General features: G+C 41.0%; 1 long non-coding RNA gene across 2 annotated transcripts; it reads left to right on the top strand.

The window, feature by feature from the left end:
* The first annotated feature begins 2,135 nt into the window (after positions 1 to 2,135).
* On the top strand, positions 2,136 to 3,562 carry LOC123000050. 2 transcript variants are annotated; one of them, XR_006407884.1, is made up of 3 exons: positions 2,136 to 2,179; positions 2,287 to 2,398; positions 3,041 to 3,562. It is a non-coding gene; the product is annotated as an uncharacterized LOC123000050 (long non-coding RNA). The 2 variants fall into 2 exon arrangements; XR_006407883.1 differs by lacking the exon at positions 2,136 to 2,179 and having other exon boundaries at positions 2,186 to 2,398.
* Positions 3,563 to 8,202: the final 4,640 nt, after the last annotated feature.

The raw sequence follows: 8,202 nt of genomic DNA, 5'->3' as shown, positions 1-8,202 counted from the left end.
ACACCTGCTCTAAATTCCTCTGTGCTATGTCTATTCTAAACTTAGTTCTTTGCTGTGTAAGATGAGGCAGTTGTGTGTTTAACAGTTAGGTTTATTCTGTTATACCCTTACCTGAGCCAGTGATAAGATAAACTGTAGTTATGTAGATGTTTATGTGTAAAACTGATAAGCTTTAGAGGATAGTGTGGTTTGTCCTTAATTTAATATAGTAGTAATGTTATTTTGTGATGTTACTTGGTGCATACTTATGTACTGTCATATATGGTCGTGAAGAAAGTTTGTTCCTAGGTTAGCTGAACTTTTGACTTATGTTCTATCTGAGGGTTGGTTGCTGACCTGTAAGGTTAGTAAATAGATGTCTTAAATTCTGTACGAGTAGTATTTAAGGGACTGGTTAAGTGCCAACCTTTCAGACAAAGAAAAGATAGCTAGGTGGTATGTATCTTTGTCTCCAGAACTATGATGCATTATACTTCTGATTGTATTATTTGATTACGTTATTTCATAACCTGACAATGCTTTCTTTGTGTGTATATTGAGTGATCAGCAATTTCCCATTACACGTTTTTGATTTTGAGTGAAACTTCTCTAAAGGATTGCCATGAAGTTTGTTACAGATATTCAAGATCCTGGATGATGTATTTGATGATCTCCTGACTTGCCATCTAGTGCCACTAGCAGTTATCCATTGTAATATGTTGACATCTAATTGATTTAACAAGTTCTAAACAACAAAACATGTCGTTCATGCAGTCCATGCACTCCAGAAAGTTGCATTTTTTAATCTGGCGTCCCTATTGGCAGTAACGGGCAGGACAACATCATTTGCATGTGTCTTCCTAAAAATGAATTATGTTTTATGATGTGACAATGCGACGGTTAAGGTCTGGTTAGGTTTAGGCACAAAAACTCCTTGATTAGGTTCAGGAAAAGATGATGGTTTGGGTTAGAATAAGCACTTTGTTACTTTTAAGGAAACATGGTGGTTTGGATTAAAATACTACATCCTTACGGTTAGGTGACCTTCATCATCATGGTTACAATAATGAGCACATGGTTAAGTTTATAGGATGATTGTGGTCGTGATTTTGAAAAAGTGTTAAGTAACAGTTGGAAACAGGAAATTAACAGTGATCTCTCATAAAACTAACGTTTCCATCAGCCTCAGTTGTACTTTGTGTTACTCGCTAAATGCATTTAACTCTAAGCTGGGAAGTTTTACAGAGCTGCTAGCGTGCTTGTAGACTGTTGTTTGTCATTCAGTTAATTCACAGTTACAATTTTTACAGTCATCTCTCTGATCTCATCATGTGTAATGTGCTTTAAAGATTAGCTCCCCCCTAAATGCTCCATCAAAACGGCCTTGAAGTTGGAAGTCAACAGGGCCATCTCGTGCAGTTTGAGAAAAGCGTAAATTATTAATCATATTGCTTCAAAGTGCTTGTACAGTGTCTCCTATCAGACAGTTGACCCCTAAAAGCCATAAACCTACACACCCTTCACAGATTTGGTTCAAGACTTCTGATGTAGGAATAATATGGTGCACAGCTCACTGGAGCATTGTCACTGTGTAAAATATAGGGAATTATGATGTAAGCTACACATAGTTTGAAGATCAATATTAGTCTGTGCAGTTAAACATCTGAAATTAATTATGAATTAGGTGTTACAAGTTGTTACAGGGAATGTTCCTGTTACATGGGGGTGGAGCAGGTGAACCTAAATGCCAGGGGAAGCCTTGGTTGGTAGCTGGGAACCAGGGTCCGGCTAAGGCTTGAGCTGGGACAAGGGGAGTTGGGGCAGGGTACGCAGGTCTGGAATGGGATCCAAGCAAGCTGAGTTAAGCGAGGTCCAGGGTAGGGAAGCAGGGCTGACGATACGAGGGACAAGAGACAGAGACGGGAGGTGGAACAGACAGAACAGCAGGGAACAGAAGAAAGGGACTGGAACAGATGGGAACAGGAGCAGGGTCAGTGTAGGCCAGAACAAAAGATTCCATGGACTATGATGAACTGGCCGTGTGGATCTGGCAGGGCTGAGTATAGGTAAGAGGTCTTGATTATGGAACGGCTTGCAGCTGGTGGGGCTCTGCTCTGACTCCAGCACACCTGTCTCCACTCACACAATCACACAGACAGGGAGAGAGAGACAAAAAAAGCCACCGGGGAAGTGGCAACAGGTAGGGAGACACAGGACTGAAGCAAGAATCGTGACAGTTCCTTTGATGGAAAAAAATCTTCTAGTGTTCAACAAGGGATCCTTATGCTTTTTTATTGGTGATGACAGGAATTAAGGAGAGAGAGGGGGGGGGGGGATGACATGCAACAAAGATTCCCGTCAGACTTGAACTGGCAACGCTGCAGTTCATTAACCTGGAGACACGGGGGCACTCCAACGGGTCTGTTTCTCATGTTCTGCCTCTCTGTACCAATATTTTATATCTCCCTAACTTTAAACTATGTAGTAATCTTCAAAATGCCCCCTTCTCTCAAAATATAACCGAGTAAAGAAATTAAATGAACTTTTTAAAATTATATCTGTAGCAGCTGTTAGCCACTCTGTCCTCGTAAGACTTCATGGGGTCAATAGACATACAAACATATAAACATACATATTATTTTCCCCAAACTGGCACATGGTGACTAAAGACGAGACTGCTGTTCTTAGGCCCTGAAAAACTGGCTTTTTGGAGATTCAAGGTTTTCACCTCACAGCGCCCCCAAACTATCAAGTAACCATTACCCAAAACAGGAATACGACTGTTTTTCAAACTGTCACCATGGCAGCTCAGAGGAAGTGTAGAATGATTATACTGCACTACAGGGAGTATGCTTCAAGCACTGGGTTTTTTATTGGGGAGAGGCCTGGGAGGACAGAGTGTGAAGTATGTTGCCGTGTGTGTGTTTGACACGTGTATTAAAGTGTGTGTTACAGTGTCTGTCAGGTCCGTTACTTCAGGTCTGGGGAAGCTATGCTTTGTTGGTGCTATTACTACTGGTGTGTGTATGTGGTACATTAACTTCTGTCTCTATCCATTTAGTCTCGGGGCTAAGCGTACATGACAACCCCACACTGCTGCTGCTGACCTCCATGACCAACAGCCTCTAGCTCCTGATCCCAGACCAGCAGGACACCTCTCCTGCACACAGCAGGGGAAGCTACTGAAGCTGCAGTCACACAATTTAATGGCCAGACTGAAGAGGTCCTGCTCAGCTGTCACTCCAAGTTTTAAAGTTAAATTTTAACTTGCATTGTATCACACTGTCATCCATGCCTGCCGGTCATCCCTGACCAACAGAAGCTCTTATGGAAAATCATGTACATATGCTGAATTGTCCTTATCGATCAGAATAATTTCTTGAAATATCAGATCTTACAATATATATTCATAAAAAAAGATTACTCTCAGTTACTTTGATTATAAATAATCCAGAGAAGAAAATGAACAATACCCCTCCATAAACTCATAATCTGGTTATTTTGAAGCATATCACCAAGTCAAGCCCACATCATTCACTCCAACCTTTATGAAATGAATAAAGAAGTGGGGCTTTTCAAGCAAGTTCAAATGTATTTGATAGATAATAGATTGGCACAAAAAAGCAGACAATGGAGAATGAAAGCTCATCAGCAACTTGCAATTTCTATTTAACTTTTCAGTCGATAAGAGAATGAATTCCTGCAGTGCTCATAAAAGGATGTAAGCATGGTAATAACTTCATCAATTTCCATCCATAAAATGTAGCATGCCTATCAGTGGTGCACTTACAGTAAATGCGTGAGAACAAGGCCAAGTGTCTGCAGCCATGCTAATGTCTCTGTGAGCCTGTACTTGAGCTAAATGCTAATGCTAATCAGCATGCAGGTATAATGTCTACCATGTTCATCCATGTTAGCTTCCTAGACTCTTAGTTTACAGTGTTTGCATGATAACATATGCTAATTAAAACTAAACACAGAGTACAGCTGAGGCTGATGGGAAACGCATGTTTTGCAGGTATTTGGTCATAAACCAAATTAATGGACAAACCGCCATTTTGACCTGATGGTGGCACCAGATAAAGCGTTAAAAGATCCTCAGAGAGATTACACCATTACACACAATTCATCCTGGAGGCGACATGAACATCTGAACCAAATTTAAAGCAAAAGTAGTCAAGATATTTTACTTAAAACAACAAATATCAATGTCATTGTGGCGCTAGATCAAAAGTCACTGGATCACCAGTAAATAGCATTCATACTCTGGGAACCATGGATATCTGCACATTTCATGGCAACTGATCCAACAGTCGTTACACACTTATCACTGGTCTTATCTCTGTCTGTCTAGGTCAGCCATCAGACATGTCCATCTCCACAGCTTCCTGGCTGTGATCACGATGTGAGTCACTGACACTCTTCACAGCAGCAGAGAATTTAGATTAAGACAGAGCTGGAATCCATGGCTCACTCCTGTGAGCAAACCCATGAAGACAACACAATGACAAACAGTCTGAAAGAATCTGCACAAACAGGGAGTCAAACATTCAGTTTCTAAATGAGCCCTTACAGAGTTATGAAAAAGTCAGACTTTGAAGAGACACTGCACAGGAGGTAAAATTACCCACAGCTGTAGCGTCAGAGGCTAGTTATAAAGGCATAACATAACATAGTGTGCCAAAAAGAAAAAACAGCATGAGGTGTTCCAAGTGATGGCTGTGTTGCTAGCTATACCTGCAGGTATGTGAACTTCAAATAGTACAGGGATAGTTTAGTAGTACAAAGTAGTTACTACCTGTGACAGGTTGTAACTGTTATTAGCAGTGACATTCATGCATGGACATCCTGTGGCTGGACATATGTAGCTAGCTAGCTAGCTGCCATTTTGCCAGACAGAAATTAAAAACAGAATGTAGCACTTAAAGCAGCTTTAACTGATATTGTCATTTTAACAATGAATCAAATGAGAGTGTGTAGTGTGAAAGGGGTCGCCTATAGTGACGGTGACAATTGTAAACTGACTCTGCAGTTCCCTTCAGCTCTACGAAGTGTTTCAGTGTCTTTCAACTCATTGTTTTGGTTTTACAGCCCGCAACTTACTGTTTTAGTTCACTTTCACTACTCTTGTTATTGTTTCCAGCAGCAGCAGGGAGCTGTTCTCTGAAAAACACACTGTACATGACCTGCCGAGCACCAAACAGCAGTTAGTTAGAGTTAGCAGCTGGTGAACGTAGTGGAGCATTTAGCTGTCAAAGAGACAAATATTTTTTTCTCAGGGATTGGTGTAGACCAGACCAGAGCCAAGAGGGTGAACGTTTGACTCACATTCATCAAGTGACCAGTAACACAATAAATGAATGCTAATGAAGCTCTCTAGCTGTGGGATGTGTAAATTAGCAACCTAAATGGATAACAAGTCAATGTTGTGTTCACAACTTGTTTCAGCTGCCCCCAACTGGCCAAAAATCAGTTAATTCAGGTTTAAAAAACACAAAAACATCTTAAGAGCATTTCTACCTTCCAACTCATGTCAAATATTCTGAGATATGCTTTTCAAGTATTCAACAACACTGATTTATACAACTTAACACCTGCCAACTGCAATGTACAGTGCTTTATAATGGTACTTGGTCAATGATAAAGTTAAGTTTGCAAGAGTCTTGACCAAAATCGGGTAAATCAGAGAATAAAGACCATTAAAATATTGGACTGACTTCATGTATACTGTCTTTCTTTGAAAACACCGGCAGGCTTTACACATGAAAGTTCTTTCTTGACCTCGGGAACAGTAGTTTGACAAAAAAATAAATAACTGAAGGTCCACTTCAGCCTTTTATAGACCTTTCAACTGCATCTCATGGTCCTCCTTAGTGGATGAAGTTTGCTCAGTTGTCATGGAGGCTTCTTCAGTTTTTATCAGTTGTAGTTGAAAACTTATTTCAGCATAATCAAACAAAATACCCAGGATAGTGGCTAAATACCATCGGCTATCAGTGTGAGAGTCAAAATTTGCCACAGGTTAATAACACTCTAGAGCAAATTGAATTCCTCTGAAAACAGTCTCACTGTAGGTCATGAGCAACTGATGGCAGAACAAGGTTAAGTAAACAAGTTAGCTGGATTCCTTTGGGTCCCTGAGGAGTCAGTCGTTGGCCACCTGCTGCTTGTGGATGGCTACTGGGCCTCTGGACCAAGAGCAGTATTTCTGTCACTGAGTAAATTTGCAAAAACACATTTAATTCACACATAAATGGTTCACCATACAAAAAAAGTGTATTATATATAAGAGTATTTATTGCTTCATCATTTATGATGATAATGTTTGGACACCAAGGCATACACCCGAAAGCAACATCTCTTCCACACGCCCACACTTTTATACGCCTAGAAACCCACACATAAAAAGATCCACAGCTACAACCTTGGCAGACGTTCGTCAGCTGGCCCCTGTGCTGCTGCCTGTGAAAGGGGAGATTCCCAAAGTACAGTGTGAAATTATAAAGAAGAAATAAGGTAATGTCAAAGGAATGTTTTACCATAACATTGGGCCTGTGGAAGGAGGTGCTGACTCTGTGTATATTTCCCACAATTCAGTGAAGCATAAAGATAATGGAAGGGCTTGACAACGATGGACAAATTAAGGCATAGAAGTTAAACAGAGTCACATCTCATTTATATGTTATCCGGAGGAAAATTTATGTTTTGAGCCATTTAACCATTTTTATGTTGTCGCTTGAACCCCATCGCACAGATTTATTCGAAACATATCCGGTGTTTAGTGATTCGGAGGTGGTGATGTCATGGCATGGCACGAGAACAGTCTTTGATAAGTCGAACCGCCCTCCCTGCCAGTTCTCAGAGATGAAAGCATATCTGGCTCACAGATCAGTGAGCCCTGCCTATCTGTTGCCTGTTGCTGAGGTCAAGGTGGTTACTCTTCCCACACATCACTCTGCACCGGACAAAGTTCCTGGAACACTCATTAAAGGAAATCCTTGTTATTTTTCAAGTTGGGTTTTACTTTCATTATTGTGGCCATTCTTACTATGGGCCATGCTAACTTTGCACCTCTGTTATAGAGATTCAGGGAGGGATACTCCAGCAAAACAATAGATATATCAGGCCAAATAAACTTTACACAAATCATTTCAAATACTTGTCCAAATGGAGGTAAATACAGAAAGTAGCTCCCTGGATTAGCTACTCTAGCTAATTACATGCAGCCAGCTGATCAAGCTAGCTATGGACATTTCTGGATTTTCCAAGTCTGTTATCAACAAGTTTTCCACCTTTCTCATCCCTTTCCAAGACAGCAACTTCAATAAATCTTCCCGCTACTTCTGTAACATGTACGTACACACGCTAAATCAACAACAACCCACAGCCTCACACATGTAAACAAACCGGCATGTGCAGATGAATGGGGCTGTTTGGTTAGCCGGCAAGTTGCTCCTCAAGGACAGTTAGCCAATAATCCTGGGGGCTACTGTCTGTATTTACTTCCATTTGGACTCAGAGACAAATGTTTGCATAGATTCATCTTCATTTGGAAAGCTCCACTGCTGCTTTTTTATTTGTTGTTTTTGTGGAATTGCATTTCCCATATCTCAATAACAGAAGCAGCAAGTGCAAAGTTAGCATGAAAACTACTGGAATTTCCCTTTAAAGCTGCTGTAAGCCGCTGGACCTAGGATTCAAAGCACTCAATTCAGAAGCAGAGGAGTCCAGAGACCAGATTCCTGCTCGGATTTGATGTGTGGGACATATTAAGTGGCTTCTACTTCTGTAGAGTGGGCACTAAAAAACCCCCAAGTATAAATAACTGTCTCAAGCCAAAACGAACAGTCTTTTTCACACTATTCTCTACAGTATAAATAGCCTTTTTTCAGCCATTGGATGTACTGTAGAAGCAGTTACACCTCTGCTTTCCTTGATAATTAAAAGTGGTTGAGCTCGAAACACTGGTGTGTTGTCCTCAAACACTGCCCCTTTAGAAGTCAATGCTAGAAACTGTCTAGGTGTGTTCAGGGGACTATTCATTCAGTAGTATTCGTGTTTTTCCTTTCCATGAAATATCAGCTCTACGTTTTCACTCCATCCTGTTGGCTGCTGCTTTCTGTATGCTGTCAGAGCAGTGGGCGTTGAGGACAGTGGACGAGCGTATGAATGCCGGGCTTTGTATGCTGGCATGTGTGGGCTGCGATCACCTCTAGTCTTACC

The sequence above is a fragment of the Thunnus albacares genome, chromosome 16 (assembly GCF_914725855.1).
Source record: "Thunnus albacares chromosome 16, fThuAlb1.1, whole genome shotgun sequence".
Lineage (NCBI taxonomy): Eukaryota > Metazoa > Chordata > Actinopteri > Scombriformes > Scombridae > Thunnus > Thunnus albacares.
This window is presented reverse-complemented; position numbering and strand designations above follow the sequence as displayed.